The sequence below is a fragment of the Diceros bicornis genome, assembly GCF_020826845.1.
Source record: "Diceros bicornis minor isolate mBicDic1 chromosome 7 unlocalized genomic scaffold, mDicBic1.mat.cur SUPER_7_unloc_3, whole genome shotgun sequence".
NCBI lineage: Eukaryota > Metazoa > Chordata > Mammalia > Perissodactyla > Rhinocerotidae > Diceros > Diceros bicornis.
This window is the reverse complement of record NW_026690922.1, coordinates 639,958-663,562: the sequence shown is the minus strand read 5'-3', so window position 1 is coordinate 663,562 and position 23,605 is coordinate 639,958. Positions and strand designations below refer to the sequence as shown.

At 40.6% G+C, this 23,605-nt stretch overlaps 2 protein-coding genes across 2 annotated transcripts in view; both read right to left on the bottom strand.

The window, feature by feature from the left end:
• LOC131402329 (uncharacterized) overlaps positions 1–23,605 on the bottom strand; it is a 219,544-nt gene that overhangs the window by 121,950 nt on the left and 73,989 nt on the right. The window lies entirely within an intron of this gene.
• Positions 1–23,605, bottom strand: part of LOC131402327 (double homeobox protein 4-like protein 4) — a 59,025-nt gene that overhangs the window by 34,916 nt on the left and 504 nt on the right. The gene's annotated exons all lie outside the window — the stretch shown is intronic.

Below are 23,605 nucleotides of genomic sequence, written 5' to 3'. Positions count from 1 at the left end.
GCTCAGTTGTGGGTATCTTTGAAATACCTATAGAAACTTGTTCCTACATTGTAACTTGCTACTTGGAATGAGAAAGTGCTTGCTTAAAGCAACGTGTTATATGTTCTGAATGCCCGAATTGGGAATCTGTGTCAAAAGTTTGTTAGGAATTATGTCATCCTTACTAGATGGAAGTAAGTGAGAAGGGGCATGATGTTATTTCTAGGAGTTGGAGACATACCAAGTTTAGCTCAGATCTGGGCATCTTTGAAATACCTATACAAACTTGTTCCTACATAGTAACTTGCTACTTGGAATGAGAATGTGCTTGCTTACAGCAACGTGCTATATGTTCTGAATGCCCGAATTGTTAATGTGTCAAAACTTTGTTAGGAATTATGTGATCCTTACTAGCTGGAAGTAAGGGAGATGGGGCATGAAGTTATTTCTAGGAGTTGGAGACATACCCACTTTAGCTCAGTTCTTTGCATCTTTGAAATACCTATATAAACTTGTTCCTATATAGTAACTTGCTACTTGGAATGAGAAAGTGCTTGCTTAAAGGAACGTGCTATATGTTCTGAATGCCCGAATTGGGAATCTGTGTCAAAACTTTGTTAGGAATTATGTGATCCTTACTAGCTGGAAGTAAGGGAGATGGGGCATGAAGTTATTTCTAGGAGTTGGAGACATACCAAGTTTAGCTCAGTTCTGGGCATCTTTGAAATATCTATACAAAGTTGTTCCTACATAGTAACTTGCATCTTTGAATGAGAATGTGCTTGCTTACAGCAACGTGCTATATGTTCTGAATGCCCGAATTGGGAATCTGTGTCAAAACTTTGTTAGGAATTATGTGATCCTTACTAGATGGAAGTAAGGGAGATGGGGCATGAAGTTATTTCTAGGAGTTGGAGACATACCAAGTTTAGCTCAGTTTTGGGCATCTTTGAAATACCTATACAAACTTGTTTCTACATAGTAACTTGCAACTTTGAATGAGAATGTGCTTACTTACAGCAACGTGCTATATGTTCTGAATGCCCGAATTGGGAATCTGTGTCAAAACTTTGTTAGGAATTATGTGATCCTTACTAGCTGGAAGTAATGGAGATGGGGCATGAAGTTATTTCTAGGAGTTGGAGACATACCCACTTTAGCTCAGTTCTGGCCATCTTTCAAATACCTATACAAACTTGTTCCTACATAATAACTTGCTACTTGGAATGAGAAAGTTCTTGCTTACGGAAACGTGCTATATGTTCTGAATGTCCGAATTGGGAATCTGTGTCAAAACTTTGTTAGGAATTATGTGATCCTTACTAGCTGGAAGTAAGAGAGATGGGGCATGAAGTTATTTCTAGGAGTTGGAGACATACCAAGTTTAGCTCAGTTCTTGGCATCTTTGAAATATCTATACAAAGTTGTTCCTACATAGTAACTGGCATCTTTGAATGAGAATGTGCTTGCTTACAGCAACGTGCTATATGTTCTGAATGCCCGATTTGGGAATCTGTGTCAAAACTTTGTTAGGAATTATGTGATCCTTACTAGATGGAAGTAAGAGAGATGGGGCATGAAGTTATTTCTAGGAGTTGGAGACATACCAAGTTTAGCTCAGTTTTGGGCATCTTTGAAATACCTATACAAACTTGTTCCTACATAGTAACTTGCAAATTTGAATGAGAATGTGCTTGCTTACAGCAACGTGCTATATATTCTGAATGCCCGAATTGGGAATCTGTGTCAAAACTTTGTTAGGAATTATGTGATCCTTACTAGCTGGAAGTAATGAAGATGGACATGAAGTTATTTCTAGGAATTGGAGACATACCCACTTTAGCTCAGTTCTGGGCATCTTTTAAATACCTATACAAACTTGTTTCTACATAGTAACTTGCTACTTGGAATGAGAAAGTGCTTGCTTACAGCAACGTGCTATATGTTCTGAATGCCCGAATTGGGAGTCTGTGTCAAAACTTTGTTAGGAATTATGTGATCCTTACTAGCTAGATGTAAGGGAGATGGGACATGAAGTTATTTCTAGGAGTTGGAGACAAACCCACTTTAGCTCAGTTCTGGGGATCTTTGAAAGTCCTATACAAACTTGTTCCTACATAGTAACTTGCTACTTGGAATGAGAAAGTGCTTGCTTACAGCAACGTGCTATATGTTCTGAATGTCCGAATTGTTAATCTGTGTCAAAACTTTGTTAGGAATTATGTGATCCTTACTAGCTGGAAGTAAGGGAGATGGGGCATGAAGTTATTTCTAGGAGTTGGAGATATACTCACTTTAGCTCAGTTCTGAGGATCTTTGAAAGTCTTATACAAACTTGTTCCTACATAGTAAATTGCTACTTGGAATGAGAAAGTTCTTGCTTACAGAAACGTGCTATATGTTCTGAATGCCCGAATTGGGAATCTGTGTCAAAACTTTGTTAGGAATTCTGTGATCCTTACTAGCTGGAAGTAATGGAGATGGGGCATGAAGTTATTTCTAGGAGTTGGAGACATACCCACTTTAGCTCAGTTCTGGCCATCTTTCAAATACCTATACAAACTTGTTCCTACATAATAACTTGCTACTTGGAATGAGAAAGTTCTTGCTTACGGAAACGTGCTATATGTTCTGAATGTCCGAATTGGGAATCTGTGTCAAAACTTTGTTAGGAATTATGTGATCCTTACTAGCTGGAAGTAAGAGAGATGGGGCATGAAGTTATTTCTAGGAGTTGGAGACATACCAAGTTTAGCTCAGTTCTTGGCATCTTTGAAATATCTATACAAAGTTGTTCCTACATAGTAACTGGCATCTTTGAATGAGAATGTGCTTGCTTACAGCAACGTGCTATATGTTCTGAATGCCCGATTTGGGAATCTGTGTCAAAACTTTGTTAGGAATTATGTGATCCTTACTAGATGGAAGTAAGAGAGATGGGGCATGAAGTTATTTCTAGGAGTTGGAGACATACCAAGTTTAGCTCAGTTTTGGGCATCTTTGAAATACCTATACAAACTTGTTCCTACATAGTAACTTGCAAATTTGAATGAGAATGTGCTTGCTTACAGCAACGTGCTATATATTCTGAATGCCCGAATTGGGAATCTGTGTCAAAACTTTGTTAGGAATTATGTGATCCTTACTAGCTGGAAGTAATGAAGATGGACATGAAGTTATTTCTAGGAATTGGAGACATACCCACTTTAGCTCAGTTCTGGGCATCTTTTAAATACCTATACAAACTTGTTTCTACATAGTAACTTGCTACTTGGAATGAGAAAGTGCTTGCTTACAGCAACGTGCTATATGTTCTGAATGCCCGAATTGGGAGTCTGTGTCAAAACTTTGTTAGGAATTATGTGATCCTTACTAGCTAGATGTAAGGGAGATGGGACATGAAGTTATTTCTAGGAGTTGGAGACAAACCCACTTTAGCTCAGTTCTGGGGATCTTTGAAAGTCCTATACAAACTTGTTCCTACATAGTAACTTGCTACTTGGAATGAGAAAGTGCTTGCTTACAGCAACGTGCTATATGTTCTGAATGTCCGAATTGTTAATCTGTGTCAAAACTTTGTTAGGAATTATGTGATCCTTACTAGCTGGAAGTAAGGGAGATGGGGCATGAAGTTATTTCTAGGAGTTGGAGATATACTCACTTTAGCTCAGTTCTGAGGATCTTTGAAAGTCCTATACAAACTTGTTCCTACATAGTAAATTGCTACTTGGAATGAGAAAGTTCTTGCTTACAGAAACGTGCTATATGTTCTGAATGCCCGAATTGGGAATCTGTGTCAAAACTTTGTTAGGAATTATGTGATCCTTACTAGCTGGAAGTAAGGGAGATGGGGCATGAAGTTATGTCTAGGAGTTGGAGACATACCCACTTTAGCTCAGTTCTGGGGATCTTTGAAAGTCCTATGCAAACTTGTTCCTACATTTTAACTTGCTCCTTGGAATGAGAAAGTGCTTGATTAAAGCAACGTCCTATATGTTCTGAATGCCCGAATTGGGAATCTGTGTCAAAACTTTGTTAGGAATGATATGATCCTTACTAGCTGGAAGTAAGGGAGACGGGGCATGAAGTAATTTCCAGCAGTTGGAGACATACCCACTTTAGCTCAGATCTGGGCATCTTTGAAATACCTATACAAACTTGTTCCTACATAGTAACTTGCTACTTGGAATGAGAATGTGCTTGCTTACAGCAACGTGCTATATGTTCTGAATGCCCGAATTGTTAATGTGTCAAAACTTTGTTAGGAATTATGTGATCCTTACTAGCTGGAAGTAAGGGAGATGGGGCATGAAGTTATTTCTAGGAGTTGGAGATATACTCACTTTAGCTCAGTTCTGAGGATCTTTGAAAGTCCTATACAAACTTGTTCCTATATAGTAACTTGCTACTTGGAATGAGAAAGTGCTTGCTTAAAGGAACGTGCTATATGTTCTGAATGCCCGAATTGGGAATCTGTGTCAAAACTTTGTTAGGAATTATGTGATCCTTACTAGCTGGAAATAAGGGAGATGGAGCATGAAGTTATTTCTAGGAGTTGGAGACATACCAAGTTTAGCTCAGTTCTGGGCATCTTTGAAATATCTATACAAAGTTGTTCCTACATAGTAACTTGCATCTTTGAATGATAATGTGCTTGCTTACAGCAACGTGCTATATGTTCTGAATGCCCGAATTGGGAATCTGTGTCAAAACTTTGTTAGGAATTATGTGATCCTTACTAGCTGGAAGTAAGGGAGATGGGGCATGAAGTTATTTCTAGGAGTTGGAGATATACTCACTTTAGCTCAGTTCTGAGGATCTTTGAAAGTCCTATACAAACTTGTTCCTACATAGTAAATTGCTACTTGGAATGAGAAAGTTCTTGCTTACAGAAACGTGCTATATGTTCTGAATGCCCGAATTGGGAATCTGTGTCAAAACTTTGTTAGGAATTCTGTGATCCTTACTAGCTGGAAGTAAGGGAGATGGGGCATGAAGTTATGTCTAGGAGTTGGAGACATACCCACTTTAGCTCAGTTCTGGGGATCTTTGAATGTCCTATGCAAACTTGTTCCTACATTTTAACTTGCTCCTTGGAATGAGAAAGTGCTTGATTAAAGCAACGTCCTATATGTTCTGAATGCCCGAATTGGGAATCTGTGTCAAAACTTTGTTAGGAATTATGTGATCCTTACCAGCTGGAAGTAAGGGAGATGGGGCATGTAGTTATTTCTAGGAGTTGGAGACATACAAAGTTTAGCTCAGTTCTGGGCATCTTTGAAATACCTATACAAACTTCTTCCTACATAGTAACTTGCAACTTTGAATGAGAATGTGCTTGCTTACAGCAACGTGCTATATGTTCTGAATGCCCGAATTGGGAATCTGTGTCAAAACTTTGTTAGGAATTATGTGATCCTTACTAGCTGGAAGTAAGGGAGATGGGGCATGAAGTTATTTCTAGCAGTTGGAGACATACCCACTTTAGCTCAGTTATGGGTATCTTTGAAATACCTATAGAAACTTGTTCCTACATTGTAACTTGCTACGTGGAATGAGAAAGTGCTTGCTTAAAGCAACGTGTTATATGTTCTGAATGCCCGAATTGGGAGTCTGTGTCAAAAGTTTGTTAGGAATTATGTCATCCTTACTAGATGGAAGTAAGTGAGAAGGGGCATGATGTTATTTCTAGGAGTTGGAGACATACCAAGTTTAGCTCAGATCTGGGCATCTTTGAAATACCTATACAAACTTGTTCCTACATAGTAACTTGCTACTTGGAATGAGAATGTGCTTGCTTACAGCAACGTGCTATATGTTCTGAATGCCCGAATTGTTAATGTGTCAAAACTTTGTTAGGAATTATGTGATCCTTACTAGCTGGAAGTAAGGGAGATGGGGCATGAAGTTATTTCTAGGAGTTGGAGACATACCCACTTTAGCTCAGTTCTTGGCATCTTTGAAATATCTATACAAAGTTGTTCCTACATAGTAACTGGCATCTTTGAATGAGAATGTGCTTGCTTACAGCAACGTGCTATATGTTCTGAATGCCCGATTTGGGAATCTGTGTCAAAACTTTGTTAGGAATTATGTGATCCTTACTAGATGGAAGTAAGAGAGATGGGGCATGAAGTTATTTCTAGGAGTTGGAGACATACCAAGTTTAGCTCAGTTTTGGGCATCTTTGAAATACCTATACAAACTTGTTCCTACATAGTAACTTGCAAATTTGAATGAGAATGTGCTTGCTTACAGCAACGTGCTATATATTCTGAATGCCCGAATTGGGAATCTGTGTCAAAACTTTGTTAGGAATTATGTGATCCTTACTAGCTGGAAGTAATGGAGATGGACATGAAGTTATTTCTAGGAGTTGGAGACATACCCACTTTAGCTCAGTTCTGGGCATCTTTTAAATACCTATACAAACTTGTTTCTACATAGTAACTTGCTACTTGGAATGAGAAAGTGCTTGCTTACAGCAACGTGCTATATGTTCTGAATGCCCGAATTGGGAGTCTGTGTCAAAACTTTGTTAGGAATTATGTGATCCTTACTAGCTAGATGTAAGGGAGATGGGACATGAAGTTATTTCTAGGAGTTGGAGACAAACCCACTTTAGCTCAGTTCTGGGGATCTTTGAAAGTCCTATACAAACTTGTTCCTACATAGTAACTTGCTACATGGAATGAGAAAGTGCTTGCTTACAGCAACGTGCTATATGTTCTGAATGTCCGAATTGTTAATCTGTGTCAAAACTTTGTTAGGAATTATGTGATCCTTACTAGCTGGAAGTAAGGGAGATGGGGCATGAAGTTATTTCTAGGAGTTGGAGATATACTCACTTTAGCTCAGTTCTGAGGATCTTTGAAAGTCCTATACAAACTTGTTCCTACATAGTAAATTGCTACTTGGAATGAGAAAGTTCTTGCTTACAGAAACGTGCTATATGTTCTGAATGCCCGAATTGGGAATCTGTGTCAAAACTTTGTTAGGAATTATGTGATCCTTACTAGCTGGAAGTAAGGGAGATGGGGCATGAAGTTATGTCTAGGAGTTGGAGACATACTCACTTTAGCTCAGTTCTGGGGATCTTTGAAAGTCCTATGCAAACTTGTTCCTACATTTTAACTTGCTCCTTGGAATGAGAAAGTGCTTGGTTAAAGCAACGTCCTATATGTTCTGAATGCCCGAATTGGGAATCTGTGTCAAAACTTTGTTAGGAATTATATGATCCTTACTAGCTGGAAGTAAGGGAGACGGGGCATGAAGTAATTTCTAGCAGTTGGAGACATACCCACTTTAGCTCAGTTCTGGGCATCTTTGAAATACCTATACAAACTTGTTCCTACATAGTAACTTGCAACTTTGAATGAGAATGTGCTTGCTTACAGCAACGTGCTATATGTTCTGAATGCCCGAATTGGGGATCTGTGTCAAAACTTTGTTAGGAATTATGTGATCCTTACTAGCTGGAAGTAAGGGAGATGGGGCATGAAGTTATTTCTAGGAGTTGGAGACATACCCACTTTAGCTCAGTTCTGGGGATCTTTGAAATACCTATAGAAACTTGTTCCTACATTGTAATTTGCTACTTGGAATGAGAAAGTGCTTGCTTAAAGCAACGTGTTATATGTTCTGAATGCCCAAATTGGGAATCTGTGTCAAACGTTTGTTAGGAATTATGTGATCCTTACTAGATGGAAGTAAGGGAGAAGGGGCATGAAGTTATTTCTAGGAGTTGAAGACATGCCAAGTTTAGCTCAGTTCTTGGAATCTTTGAAATACCTATACAAACTTGTTCCTACATAGTAACTTGCAACTTTGAATGAGAATGTGCTTGTGTACAGCAACGTGCTATATGATCTGAATGCCCGAATTGGGAATCTGTGTCAAAACTTTGTTAGGAATTATGTAATCCTTACTAGATGGAAGTAAGGGAGATGGGGCATGAAGTTATTTCTAGGAGTTGGAGACATACCAAGTTTAGCTCAGTTCTGGGCATCTTTGAAATACCTATATAAACTTGTTCCTACATACTAACTTGCTACTTGGAATGAGAAAGTGCGTGCTTAAAGCAACGTGCTATATGTTCTGAATTCCCGAATTGGGAATGTGTCAAAACTTTGTTAGGAATTATGTGATCCTTACTAGCTGGAAGTAAGGGAGATGGGGCATGAAGTTAATTCTAGGAGTTGGAGACATACCAAGTTTAGCTCAGTTCTGGGCATCTTTGAAATACCTATACAAACTTGTTCCTACATAGTAACTTGCAACTTTGAATGAGAATGTGCTTGCTTACACCAACGTGCTATATGTTCTGAATGCCCGAATTGGGAATCTGTGTCAAAACTTTGTTAGGAATTATGTGATCCTTACTAGCTGGAAGTAAGGGAGATGGGGCATGAAGTTATTTCTAGGAGTTGGAGACATACCCACTTTAGCTCAGTTCTGGGGATCTTTGAAAGTCCTATACAAACTTGCTCCTACATAGTAACTTGCTACTTGGAATGAGAAAGTGTTTGCTTACAGCAACGTGCTATATGTTCTGAATGTCCGAATTGGGAATCTGTGTGAAAACTTTGTTAGGAATTAGGTGATCCTTACTAGTTGGAAGTAAGGAAGATGGGGCATCAAGTTTTTTCTTGGAGTTGGAGACATACCCACTTTAGCTCAGTTCTGGGGATCTTTGAAAGTCCTATACAAACTTGTTACTACATAGTAACTTGCCACTTGGAATCAGAAAGTGCTTGCTTACAGCAACGTGCTATATGTTCTGAATGCCTGAATTGGGATTCTCTGTCAAGACTTTGTTAGGAATTATGTAATCCTTACTAGATGGAAGTAAGGGAGATGGGGCATGAAGTTATTTCTAGGAGTTGGAGACATACCAAGTTTAGCTCAGTTCTGGGAATCTTTGAAATACCTATACAAACTTGTTCCTACATAGTAACTTGCCACTTGGAATGAGAAAGTGCTTGCTTACAGCAACGTGCTATCTGTTCTGAATGTCCGAATTGGGAGTCTGTGTCAAAACTTTTTAAGAATTATGTGATCCTTACTACCTAGATGTAAGGGAGATGGGGCATGAATTTATTTCTAGGAGTTGGAGACATACCCACTTTAGCTCAGTTCTGGGGATCTTTGAAAGTCCTATACAAACTTGTTGCTACATAGTAACTTGCAACTTGGAATGAGAAAGTGCTTGCTTAAAGCAACGTGCTATATGTTCTGAATGCCCGAATTGGGAATCTGTGTCAAAACTTTGTTAGGTATTATGTGATCCTTACTAGCTGGAGGTAAGGGAGATGGGGTATGAAGTTATTTCTAGGATTAGAGAAATACCCACTTTAGCTCAGTTCTGGGGATCTTTGAAAGTCCTATACAAACTTGTTGCTACATAGTAACTTGCTAGTTGGAATGAGAAAGTGCTTGCTTAAAGCAACGTGCTATATGTTCTGAATGCCCGAATTGGGAATCTGTGTCAAAACTTTGTTAGGAATTATGTGATCCTTACTAGCTGGAAGTAAGGGAGATGGGGCATGAAGTTAATTCTAGGAGTTGGAGACATACCAAGTTTAGCTCAGTTCTGGGCATCTTTGAAATACCTATACAAACTTGTTCCTACATAGTAACTTGCAACTTTGAATGAGAATGTGCTTGCTTACACCAACGTGCTATATGTTCTGAATGCCCGAATTGGGAATCTGTGTCAAAACTTTGTTAGGAATTATGTGATCCTTACTAGCTGGAAGTAAGGGAGATGGGGCATGAAGTTATTTCTAGGAGTTGGAGACATACCCACTTTAGCTCAGTTCTGGGGATCTTTGAAAGTCCTATACAAACTTGCTCCTACATAGTAACTTGCTACTTGGAATGAGAAAGTGTTTGCTTACAGCAACGTGCTATATGTTCTGAATGTCCGAATTGGGAATCTGTGTGAAAACTTTGTTAGGAATTAGGTGATCCTTACTAGTTGGAAGTAAGGAAGATGGGGCATCAAGTTTTTTCTTGGAGTTGGAGACATACCCACTTTAGCTCAGTTCTGGGGATCTTTGAAAGTCCTATACAAACTTGTTACTACATAGTAACTTGCCACTTGGAATCAGAAAGTGCTTGCTTACAGCAACGTGCTATATGTTCTGAATGCCTGAATTGGGATTCTCTGTCAAGACTTTGTTAGGAATTATGTAATCCTTACTAGATGGAAGTAAGGGAGATGGGGCATGAAGTTATTTCTAGGAGTTGGAGACATACCAAGTTTAGCTCAGTTCTGGGAATCTTTGAAATACCTATACAAACTTGTTCCTACATAGTAACTTGCCACTTGGAATGAGAAAGTGCTTGCTTACAGCAACGTGCTATCTGTTCTGAATGTCCGAATTGGGAGTCTGTGTCAAAACTTTTTAAGAATTATGTGATCCTTACTACCTAGATGTAAGGGAGATGGGGCATGAATTTATTTCTAGGAGTTGGAGACATACCCACTTTAGCTCAGTTCTGGGGATCTTTGAAAGTCCTATACAAACTTGTTGCTACATAGTAACTTGCAACTTGGAATGAGAAAGTGCTTGCTTAAAGCAACGTGCTATATGTTCTGAATGCCCGAATTGGGAATCTGTGTCAAAACTTTGTTAGGTATTATGTGATCCTTACTAGCTGGAGGTAAGGGAGATGGGGTATGAAGTTATTTCTAGGATTAGAGAAATACCCACTTTAGCTCAGTTCTGGGGATCTTTGAAAGTCCTATACAAACTTGTTGCTACATAGTAACTTGCTAGTTGGAATGAGAAAGTGCTTGCTTAAAGCAACGTGCTATATGTTCTGAATGCCCGAATTGGGAATCTGTGTCAAAACTTTGTTAGGAATTATGTGATCCTTACTAGCTGGAAGTAAGGGAGATGGGGCATGAAGTTATTTCTAGGAGTTGGAGACATACCCACTTTAGCTTACTTCTGGGGATCTTTGAAAGTCCTATACAAACTTATTCTTACTTAGTAACTTGCTACTTGGAATGAGAAAGTGCTTGCTTACAGCAACGTGCTATATGTTCTGAATGTCCGAATTGGGAATCTGTGTGAAAACTTTGTTAGGAATTATGTGATCCTTACTAGCTGGAAGTGATGGTGATGGGGCATGAAATTATTTCTAGGAGTTGAAGACATAACCTCTTTAGCTCAGTTCGGGGGATCTTTGAAAGTCCTATACAAACTTGTTCCTTCATAGCAACTTGCCACTTGGAATCAGAAAGTGCTTGCTTAAAGCAACGTGCTATATGTTCTGAATGCCCGAATTGGGAGACTGTGTCAAAACTTTTTAGGAATTATGTGATCCTTACTAGCTGGAAGTAAGGGAGATGGGGCATGAAGTTATTTCTAGGAGTTGGTGACATACCCACTTTAGCTCAGTTCTGGGGATCTTTGAAAGTCCTATACAAACTTATTCTTACTTAGTACCTTTCATCTTTGAATGAGAATGTGCTTGCTTACAGCAACGTGCTTTATGTTCTGAATGTCCGAATTGGGAATCTGTGTGAAAACTTTGTTAGGAATTAGGTGATCCTTACTAGTTGGAAGTAAGGGAGATGGGGCATGAAGTTATTTCTAGGAGTTGGAGACCTACCCACTTTAGCTCAGTACTGGGGATCTTTGAAAGTCCTATACAAACTTGTTCCTACATAGTAACTTGCAACTTGGAATGAGAAGGCGGTTGCTTACAGCAACGTGCTATATGTTCTGAATGCCCGAATTGGGAATCTGTGTCAAAACTTTGTTAGGAATTATGTGATCCTTACTAGCTGGAAGAAAGGGAGATGGGGCATGAAGTTATTTGTAGGAGTTGGAGACATACCCACTTTAGCTCAGTTCTGGGGATCTTTGAAAGTCCTATACAAACTTGCTCCTACATAGTAACTTGCTACTTGGAATGAGAAAGTGCTTGCTTACAGCAACGTGCTATATGTTCTGAATGTCTGAATTGGGAGACTGTGTCAAAACTTTTTAGGAATTATGTGATCCTTACTAGCTGGAAGTAAGGGAGATGGGGCATGAAGTTATTTCTAGGAGATGGAGACATACCAAGTTTAGCTCATTTCTGGGCATCTTTCAAATACCTATACAAACTTGTTCTTACTTAGTACCTTTCATCTTTGAATGAGAATGTGCTTGCTTACAGCAACGTGCTATATGTTCTGAATGTCCGAATTGGGAATCTGTGTGAAAACTTTGATAGGAATTAGGTGATCCTTACTAGTTGGAAGTAAGGGAGATGGGGCATGAAGTTATTTCTAGGAGTTGGAGACATACCCACTTTAGCTCAGTACTGGGGATCTTTGAAAGTCCTATACAAACTTGTTCCTACATAGTAACTTGCAACTTGGAATGAGAAAGCGGTTGCTTACAGCAACGTGCTATATGTTCTGAATGCCCGAATTGGGAATCTGTGTCAAAATTTTGTTAGGAATTATGTGATCCTTACTAGCTGGAATTAAGGGAGATGGGGCATGAAGTTATTTCTAGGAGTTGGAGACATACCCACTTTAGCTCAGTTCTTTGCATCTTTGAAATACCTATATAAACTTGTTCCTATATAGTAACTTGCTACTTGGAATGAGAAAGTGCTTGCTTAAAGGAACGTGCTATATGTTCTGAATGCCCGAATTGGGAATCTGTGTCAAAACTTTGTTAGGAATTATGTGATCCTTACTAGCTGGAAGTAAGGGAGATGGGGCATGAAGTTATTTCTAGGAGTTGGAGACATACCCACTTTAGCTCAATTCTGGGCATCTTTTAAATACCTATACAAACTTGTTACTACATAGTAACTTGCAAGTTTGAATGAGAAAGTGCTTGCTTACACCAACGTGCTATATGTTCTGAATGCCTGAATTGGGAATCTGTGTCAAAACTTTGTTAGGAATTATGTGATCATTACTAGCTGGAAGTAAGGGAGATGGGGCATGAAGTTATTTCTAGGAGTTGGAGACATACCCACTTTAGCTCAGTTCCCGAGATCTTTGAAATACCTATAGAAACTTGTTCCTACATAGTAACTTGCTACTTGGAATGAGAAAGTGCTTGCTTACAGCAACGTGCTATATCTTCTGAATGCCCGAATTGGGAATCTGTGTCAAAATTTTGTTAGGAATTATGTGATCCTTACTAGCTGGAAGTAAGGGAGATGAGGCATGAAGTAATTTCTAGCAGTTGGAGACATACCCACTTTAGCTCAGTTCTGGGCATCTTTGAAATACCTATACAAACTTGTTCCTACATAGTAACTTGCAACTTTGAATGAGAATGTGCTTGCTTACACCAACGTGCTATATGTTCTGAATGCCCGAATTGGGAATCTGTGTCAAAACTTTGTTAGGAATTATGTGATCCTTACTAGCTGGAAGTAAGGGAGATGGGGCATGAAGTTATTTCTAGGAGTTGGAGACATACCCACTTTAGCTCAGTTCTGGGGATCTTTGAAAGTCCTATACAAACTTGCTCCTACATAGTAACTTGCTACTTGGAATGAGAAAGTGCTTGCTTACAGCAACGTGCTATATGTTCTGAATGTCCGAATTGGGAATCTGTGTGAAAACTTTGTTAGGAATTATGTGATCCTTACTAGTTGGAAGTAAGGAAGATGGGGCATCAAGTTTTTTCTTGGAGTTGGAGACATACCCACTTTAGCTCAGTTCTGGGGATCTTTGAAAGTCCTATACAAACTTGTTCCTACATAGTAACTTGCCACTTGGAATGAGAAAGTGCTTGCTTACAGCAACGTGCTATATGTTCTGAATGCCTGAATTGGGATTCTCTGTCAAGACTTTGTTAGGAATTATGTAATCCTTACTAGATGGAAGTAAGGGAGATGGGGCATGAAGTTATTTCTAGGAGTTGGAGACATACCAAGTTTAGCTCAGTTCTGGGAATCTTTGAAATACCTATACAAACTTGTTCCTACATAGTAACTTGCAACTTTGAATGAGAATGTGCTTGCTTACACCAACGTGCTATATGTTCTGAATGCCCGAATTGGGAATCTGTGTCAAAACTTTGTTAGGAATTATGTGATCCTTACTAGCTGGAAGTAAGGGAGATGGGGCATGAAGTTATTTCTAGGAGTTGGAGACATACCCACTTTAGCTCAGTTCTGGGGATCTTTGAAAGTCCTATACAAACTTGCTCCTACATAGTAACTTGCTACTTGGAAGGAGAAAGTGCTTGCTTACAGCAACGTGCTATATGTTCTGAATGTCCGAATTGGGAATCTGTGTGAAAACTTTGTTAGGAATTAGGTGATCCTTACTAGTTGGAAGTAAGGAAGATGGGGCATCAAGTTTTTTCTTGGAGTTGGAGACATACCCACTTTAGCTCAGTTCTGGGGATCTTTGAAAGTCCTATACAAACTTGTTACTACATAGTAACTTGCCACTTGGAATGAGAAAGTGCTTGCTTACAGCAACGTGCTATATGTTCTGAATGCCTGAATTGGGATTCTCTGTCAAGACTTTGTTAGGAATTATGTAATCCTTACTAGATGGAAGTAAGGGAGATGGGGCATGAAGTTATTTCTAGGAGTTGGAGACATACCAAGTTTAGCTCAGTTCTGGGAATCTTTGAAATACCTATACAAACTTGTTCCTACATAGTAACTTGCCACTTGGAATGAGAAAGTGCTTGCTTACAGCAACGTGCTATCTGTTCTGAATGTCCGAATTGGGAGTCTGTGTCAAAACTTTTTAAGAATTATGTGATCCTTACTACCTAGATATAAGGGAGATGGGGCATGAATTTATTTCTAGGAGTTGGAGACATACCCACTTTAGCTCAGTTCTGGGGATCTTTGAAAGTCCTATACAAACTTGTTCCTACCTAGTAACTTCCTACTTGGAATGAGAAAGTGCTTGCTTAAAGCAACGTGCTATATGTTCTGAATGCCCGAATTGGGAATCTGTGTCAAAACTTTGTTAGGTATTATGTGATCCTTACTAGCTGGAGGTAAGGGAGATGGGGTATGAAGTTATTTCTAGGATTAGAGAAATACCCACTTTAGCTCAGTTCTGGGGATCTTTGAAAGTCCTATACAAACTTGTTGCTACATAGTAACTTGCTAGTTGGAATGAGAAAGTGCTTGCTTAAAGCAACGTGCTATATGTTCTGAATGCCCGAATTGGGAATCTGTGTCAAAACTTTGTTAGGAATTATGTGATCCTTACTAGCTGGAAGTAAGGGAGATGGGGCATGAAGTTATTTCTAGGAGTTGGAGACATACCCACTTTAGCTTACTTCTGGGGATCTTTGAAAGTCCTATACAAACTTATTCTTACTTAGTAACTTGCATCTTTGAATGAGAATGTGCTTGCTTACAGCAATGTGTTACATGATCTGAATGCCTGAATTGGGAATCTGTGTCAAAACTTTGTTAGGAATTATGTGATCCTTACTAGCTGGAAGTAAGGGAGATGGGGCATGAAGTTATTTCTAGGTGTTGGAGACATGCCCACTATAGCTCAGTTCTGGGGATCTTTGAAAGTCCTATACAAAGTTGTTCCTACATAGTAACTTCCTACTTGGAATGAGAAAGTGCTTGCTTAAAGCAACGTGCTATATGTTCTGAATGCCCGAATTGGGAATCTGTGTCAAAACTTTGTTAGAAATTAGGTGATCCTTATTAGTTGGAAGTAAGGGAGATGGGGCATGAAGTTTTTTCTAGGAGTTGGAGACATACCCACTTTAGTTCAATTCTGGGAATCTTTGAAAGTCCTATACAAACTTGTTCCTAGATAGTAACTTGCAACTTTGAATGTGAAAGTGCTTGCTTACAGCAACGTGCTATATGTTCTGAATACCTGAATTGGGAATCTGTGTCAAAACTTTGTTAGGAATTTGTGATCCTTACTAGCTGGAAGTAAGGGAGATGGGGCATGAAGTTATTTCTAGGAGTTGGAGACATACCCACTTTAGCTCAGTTCTGGGGATCTTTGAATGTCCTATACAAACTTGTCCTAGATAGTAACTTGCAAATTGGAATGAGAAAGTGCTTGCTTACAGCAACGAGGTATATGTTCTGAATGCCCGAATTGGGAATCTGTGTCAAAACTTTGATAGGAATTATGTGATCCTTATTAGCTGGAAATAAGGGAGATGGGGCATGAAGTTATTTGTAGGAGTTGGAGACATACCCACTTTAGCTCAGTTCTGGGGATCTTTGAAAGTCCTATACAAACTTGTTTCTAGTTTGTAACTTGCTAGTTGAAATGCGAAAGTGCTTGCTTACAGCAACGTGCTATATGTTCTGAATGCCCGAATTGGGAATCTGTGTCAAAACTTTGTTAGGAAGTATGTGATCCTTACTAGCTGGAAGTAAGGGAGATGGGGCATGAAGTTATTTCTAGGAGTTGGAGACATACCCACTTTAGCTGAGTTCTGGGGATCTTTGAAAGTCCTATACAAACTTGTTCCTACATGGTAACTTGCAACTTGGAATGAGAAAGTGCTTGCTTAAAGCAACGTGCTATCTGTTCTGAATGCCCGAATTGAGAATCTGTGTCAAAACATTGATAGGAATTATGTGATCCTTACTAGCTGGAAGTAAGGGAGATGGATCATGAAGACATTTCTAGGAGTTGGAGACATACCCAGTTTACCTCTGTTTTGGGGATCTTTGAAAGTCCTATACAAACTTGTTCCTACATAGTAACTTGCAACTTGGAATGAGAAAGTGCTTGCTTACAGCAACGTGCTATATGTTCTGAATGTCCGAATTCGGAATCTGTGTCAAAACTTTGTTAGGAGTTAGGTGATCCTTACTAGCTGGAAGTAAGGGAGATGGGGCATTATGTTATTTCTAGGAGTTGGAGACAAACCCACTTTTGCTCAGTTCTGGGAATCTTTGAAAGTCCTATACAAACTTGTTCCTATATAGTAACTTGCATCTTGGAATGAGAAAGTACTTGCTTAAAGCAACGTGCTATATGTTCTGAATGCCCGAATTGGGAATCGGTGTCAAATCTTTGTTAGGAATTATGTGATCCTTACTAGCTGAAAGTAAGGGAGATGGGGCATGAAGGTATTTCTAGGAGTTGGAGACATACCCACTTTAGCTGAGTTCTGGAAATCTTTGAAAGTCCTATACAGACTTGTTCCTAGATAGTAACTTGCTACTTGGAAGAAGAAAGTGATTGCTTAAAGCAACGTGCTATTGTTCTGCATGTCCGAATTGGTAATCTGTGTCAAAACTTTGTTAGGAATTATGTGACCCTAACTATCTGGAAGTAAGGGAGATGGGGCATGAATATATTTGTATGAGTTGGAGGCATACCCACTTTAGGTCAGTTCTGGGAATCTTTGAATGTCCTATACAAACTTGTTCCTAGATAGTAACTTGCAACTTGGAATGAGAAAGTGCTTGCTTCAAGCAACGTGCTATATGTTCTGAATGCCCGAATGGGGAATCTGTGTCAAAACTTTGTTTGGAATTATGTGATCCTTAGTAGACGGAAGTAAGGGAAGGGGGCATTAAGTTATTTCTAGGAGTTGGAGACATACCCTCTTTAGCTCAGTTCTGGGGATCATTGAATGTCCTATACAAACTAGTTCCTAGATAGTAACTTGCAACTTGGAATGAGAAAGTGCTTGCTTAAAGCAACGTGCTATATGTTCTGAATGTGCGAATTGGGAATCTGTGTCAAAACTTTGTTTGGAATTATGTGATCCTTAGTAGATGGAAGTAAGGGAGATGGGGCATGAAGTTATTTCTAGGAGATAGAGACATACCCACTTTAGCTCAGTTCTGGCAATTATTGCACTTCCTGTGCAAACTTGTTTCTACACAGCAGCTTGCAACTTGGAATGAGTAAGTGCTTGCTCAAATCAACATACCATATGTTCTAAATGCCCGAATTGGGAGTCTGTGTCAAAACTTTTTTAGGAATTATGTGATCCTTAGTAGATGGAAGTAAGGTTATGGGCCATGAAGTTATTCCTAGGAGTTGGAGACACACCTACTTAAGCTCATTTCTGGGAATCATTGCAAGGCCTATACCAACTTGTTGTTAGATAGCAACTTGCAACTTGGAATCAGAAAGTGCTTCTTCAAAGGAAAGTGCTATTTCTTCTCAATGCACCAAACATGAATCTCTTCCAAATCTTCTTTAGGATTTATGTGATCCTTAGTAGCTGGAAGTAAGGGAGATGGAGCAAGAAGTTATTTCCTGGAGTTGGAGTCATAGCAAGATTTTCTCAGCTGTGGGCATCTTTGCATGTCCTATACAACTTGCTAGACAGCAACTTGCAACTTGGAATCAGAATGTGTTTCTTCAAAGGAACTGGCTATTTCTTCTCGATGCCCAAAAAGGGAATCTGTGCCCAATCTGGTCAGGAAATGTGTGATCCTTACCAGATGGAAATAAGTGAGATGGGGCATGAAGTTATTTCCAGGAGATAGACACATACCCACTTTCGCTCAGTTCTGGCAATCATTGCAAGTCCTATATAAACTTGTTTCTACACAGCAGCTTGCAACTTGGAATGAGAAAGTGCTTGCTCAAAGCAACGTTCTATGTGTTCTGAATGCCAGAATTGGGAATCTGTGTCAGAATTTTTTTAGGAATTATGTGAACCTTTCTAGATGGAAGTAAGGGAGATAGGGCATGAAGTTATTTCTAGGAGTTGGAGACATACCCACTTAAGCTCAGTTCTGAGAATCTTTGCAAGTCCTATGCAAACTTGTTGCTAGACAGCAACTTGAAACTTGGAATCAGAAAGTGCTTCTTCAAAGGTACGTGCCATTTCTTCACAAAGCACCAAACATTAATCTGTGCCAAAACTTCTTTAGTAATTATGTGATCCTTACGAGATGGAAGTAAGGGAGACGGAGCATGAAGTTATTTCCAGGACTTGCAGTCATACCCAGTTTTTCTCAGCTGTGGGATTCTTTGCAAGTCTTATACAAACTTGTTACTAGACAACAACTTGCAACTTGGAATCTGAAAGTGTTTCTTCAAAGGAACTTGCGATTTCTTCTCAATGCCCAAAAAGGGAATCTTTGACAAACTTTTTTAGGAATTATGTCATCCCTACTAGATGGAAGTAAGGGAGATAGGGCATGAAGACATTTCTAGGAGTTGAAACATGCCCACTTTAGCTCATCTCTGGGAATTTTTGCAAGTCCTATACAAACTTGTGGCTAGACAACAATTGCAACTTTGAATCCGAAAGTGCTTCGTCAAAGGAACATGCTATATCTTCTCAAGGCACCAAACGTTAATCTCTAGCAAAACTTCTTTAGGAATTATGTCATCCTTACTAGCTGTACGTAAGGGAAATGGGGCATGCAGTTATTTCCGGACATAGAGACCTACTCACTGTAGCTAAGTTCTGGCAATCTTTGCCAGTGCTATACAAACTTTCTTCTACACAGCAGCTTACAACTTCGAATGAGAAAGTGCTTTCTCAAGGGAACGTGTTATTTCTTCTCAATGTCCTAATTGGGAATCTGTGTCAAACCTTTATTAAGAATTATATAAACCTTACTAGATGGAAGAAAGGGAGATGGGGCATGAAGTTATTTCTAGGAGTTGGATACAGACCCACGTTAGTCCAGCTCTGGGAATCTTTGCCAGTCCTATACAAGGTTGTTGCTAGAGATCAACTTGCTGCTTGGAATCAGAAACTGCTTCATCACTGGAACGTGCTTTTTCTTCTCAAGACACCAAGTATTAATCTCTCCCAAAACATCTTTAGGAATTATGTGATCCTTACACGATGGAAGTATTTGAGATGGACCATGATTTTATTTCCATGACTTGAAGTCATACCCAGTTTTTCTCAGCTGTGGGCATCTTTGCAAGTCCTATAGAACTTGTTGCTTGACAGCAACTTGCAACTTGGAATCAGAAAGTGTTTCTTCAAAGGAACGTGCTATTTCTTCTCAATGCCCAAAAAGGGAATCTGAGACAAAACTTATTTAGGAATTATGTGATCCTTATTAGCTGTAAGTAAAGGAAATGGGGCATGCAGTTATTTCTAGGAGATAGAGACATACTCACTTTAGCTCAGTTCTGGAAATCTTGGCAAGTCCTATGCAAACTTGTTTCTACGCAGCATCTTACAACTTGGAATGAGAAAGTGCTTCCTCAAGGGAATGTGCTATTTCTTCTCAATGCCCTAATTGGAAATCTGTGTCAAACTTTTTTTAGGAATTATGTGATCCTTATGAGATGGACGTAAGAGACATGGGGCATGAAGTTATTTCCCGGACTTGGATTCTTACCCAGTGCTTGCTCAAAGGAACTTGCAATTTCTTCTCAATGCCCATTTGGGAATCTGTGACAAATCTTTTTTAGGAAATATGTGATCCTTACTAGATGGAAGTAAGGGAGATGGGCCATGAATTTATTTCTAGGAGTTGAAGACATACCCACTTATGCTCATCTCTGGGAATCTTTGCAAGTCCTATACAAACTTGTTGCTAGGCAGCAACTTGCAACTTGGAATCAGAAAGTGCTTCTTCAAAGGAATGTGCTATTTCTTCTCAAGGTACCAAACTTTAATCTGTCCCAAATCTTCTTTAGGAATTATGTGATCCTTACTAGGTGGAAGTAAGTGAGATGCGGCTTGAAATTCTTTCCAGGAATGGGTGCTATATATGGCTTGGCTTACCTCAACTCTGGATTGCCAGTCCTATAGTAACCTGTTGCCATACCTGCCCTGAGAAGCCATGATCAAGACACTGTCTTCTGAAAGGCATTTGAGATTCTTTCTCAAGGACCAAAAATGGCATCTTTTTCTTAACCTGGTTTACGTGTCTGATCATTACAAGATGGAAGGGAGAGAGTTCAGGCACAAAGCAATTTTTAGGAATGGATGTCACACCCAGTTTCGCTCAGCTCAAGGTATTACTGCCAGTCCTATACAAACATTTTGCCAGACAGCGACTTGGAACTTGAAGAAAGAAAGTGCCAACTCAAAGAAATGTGTAATTATTTCTGAAGTCCCAAAATGGTAGTCTGTGCCAAACTTGTTTAAGTATTATGTGAGCCTTATTAACTTGCACTAAGGGAGATGCGGCATGAATTTATTTCCAGGAATGGGTGCTATACATGGTTTGGCTCAGCTCCACTCTGGATTGTCAGTCCTCTACAAACCTGTTGCCAGAGCTGCCCTGAGAAGCCGGTATCAGAACATTGTCTTCTGAAAGACATGTGAGAATCCTTCTCAAGGGCCGTAAATGGCTTCATGTTCTAAACTTCGTTTAGGTATGTGATCCTTATGAGATGGAAGGGAGAGGGATCAGGCACAAAATCATTTTCAGGAAAGGGTGTCATACCCAGTTTAACTCAGCTCTAGCTATGTTTTGCAGTCCTATACAAACTTGTTGCTAGACAGCGACTTGCAACTTGGAATCAGAATGTGCCTCCTCAAAGGAACGTGCAAATCCTTCTCAAGGCCCCAAAGAGCATTCTGAGCCAAATCTTGTTTAGGTACTATGTGATCCTTACTAGATTGAAGGAAGTGAGATGGGGCATCAAGTTATTTCCAGAAATGAGTGCTAGACATGTTTTGGCTTATGTCTACTCTAGATTTCCTGTCCTATACAAACCTGTTCCCAGACGTGACCTGACAAGCCTGATTCAGAACTCTGCCTTCTGAAAGTCATGTGAAAATCCTTCTCAAGGGCTGTAAATGCCATCATGTTCTAAACCTGGTTTCAGTGTATGATCTTTGCGAGATGGAAGGGAGAGGGATCTGGTACAAAGTTATTTTCTGGAGTGGGCATCATACCCAGTTTAGCTAAGCTCTAGGTATGATTGCCAGTCCTATGCAAACTTGTTGCTAGACAGCGACTTGGAACTTGGAATCAGATACTGCCTTCTCAAAGGAACGTGAGATTCTTTGTGAAGGCCCAAAACGTGAATCTGTACCAAAATTTGTTTAGGTATTATGAGATACTAGCTGGAAGGAAGGTAGATGGGGAATGAAGTTATTTCCAGGATTGTGTGCTAGACCTGGTTTGCCTCAGGTCCACTTTGGATTTCCAGTCCTATACAAACCTCTTCCCTGATCAGCACTGACAAGCCAGGATCAGAACACTGCCTTCTGAAAGGCATGTGAGAATCCTTCTCATGTGCCATATATGGCATCATGTTGTAAACCTGGTTTCACTGTGTGATCCTTACGAGATGTAACGGGGAGAGATCAGGCACAAAGTTATTTCCAGGAATGGGTGTCATACCAAGTTTAGATCACCACTGGTATGATTGCCCATCCTATACAAACTTGTTGCTAGACAGCGACTTGGAACTTGGAATGAGAATGTGCCTTCTCAAAGGAACGTGTGATTCCCTCTGAAGTCCCTAACTGGGAACCCGTTCCAAATGTTGTTCAGTTACTACTTGATCCTTACTAATTGGAAGGAAGAAGTGGCTGTGCAGGTGCCGTGCCCAGGTGAGGCTCACCCCGAGGCGGTCGTGAGGGTGGTGGGTGGAATTGGGATGGCGTGTGTGTTGGCACCAGCAGTGGCGACAGAGACTCAGAGATCAGGGATCTCTCTCTCTCTCTCTCTCTGTCTTTCTGTCTCTCTCTCTTTTTCTCTCTCAGGGACCTGAGGAGAGGAGGTTGGCATGCCCTGCCCACCTCACTTACCTCTCCCCTGGGCCCTTCTTTCTCAGGCCACTCCAGGAGCCCTGCGGGCTTGGATTCCACCCATCAGACCAAGGGTACATGCGCAGCCACCGGGACCTGTGGCGGGCCTCAAGAGTCCTCAGTTGAGGCCCCGCCGACTGCCAGGCTCTGACCGGGTGGGGCTCTCTTTCTTGCCTGCCAGATTCAGGTGAAGAAGGAATGCCGCCCTTCTTTACTTGGCTTCCTCCATTCCCCCACTTCCACTCAACTGGCTGGCTGCTTCCCTTCTTTGGAAGCGGTGGTCTGCCCCTGGTGGCCAAAGGCAGACTGGGGTGGGAGGTCAAGGCTCTGTTTCAGCCAGCTGTTTTGTGCCAGGCCTCATTTCATCCTGGAAAGACAGAACCATAGCGTCACCCCAGGCCTGCACTTTTTGACTCCAACCAGGTGGAGGAAAGGCTCTGTGGAGTCCGAAGGGCTGAGACAGGCATATGGCAATGTAATGAGTGTGGCCCAAGCAGGCCTCAGGCCTAGGGACCCGAGCCCACACTGGGCACACCCTTCCAGCATCAGGTCCCAGCCTCTTCTCTGGAGTTGGGAAGGCCTGGCCTTCCTAGTGCCCAGGTTATGGCTCTGAGGAGAAATCCATGATGGAGGGCATGCGTAAGGTCCTCTGCCTGAGGGTGCAGGTGCAGTGCCCATGGCGACAGCAAGGCTGGCTCGGCTTGCCTGCTTTCTCCAAAGGAGGCTGGCCAACCAGCCAAAGCAGCCACCTGGTCCATGCCCCTTTTGAGTGGACAAGTTCTGGAGGAAAATGCTCTGGGGCCTGGCACCAAGATTCCTTGGATGTGTGCTGGGCCCCATCAGAGCAGGAAGCAGCCTGGCAACCAGTGTGCCAGACCTGAGATCTGGTCTCCCACACCTGCATCCCTGTCCAACCCAGACCTCTCGAGGGAGGACGATGGTCTTGGCAGTGGTGAGTGAGGTAGGACTGGCAGTAAGACTTT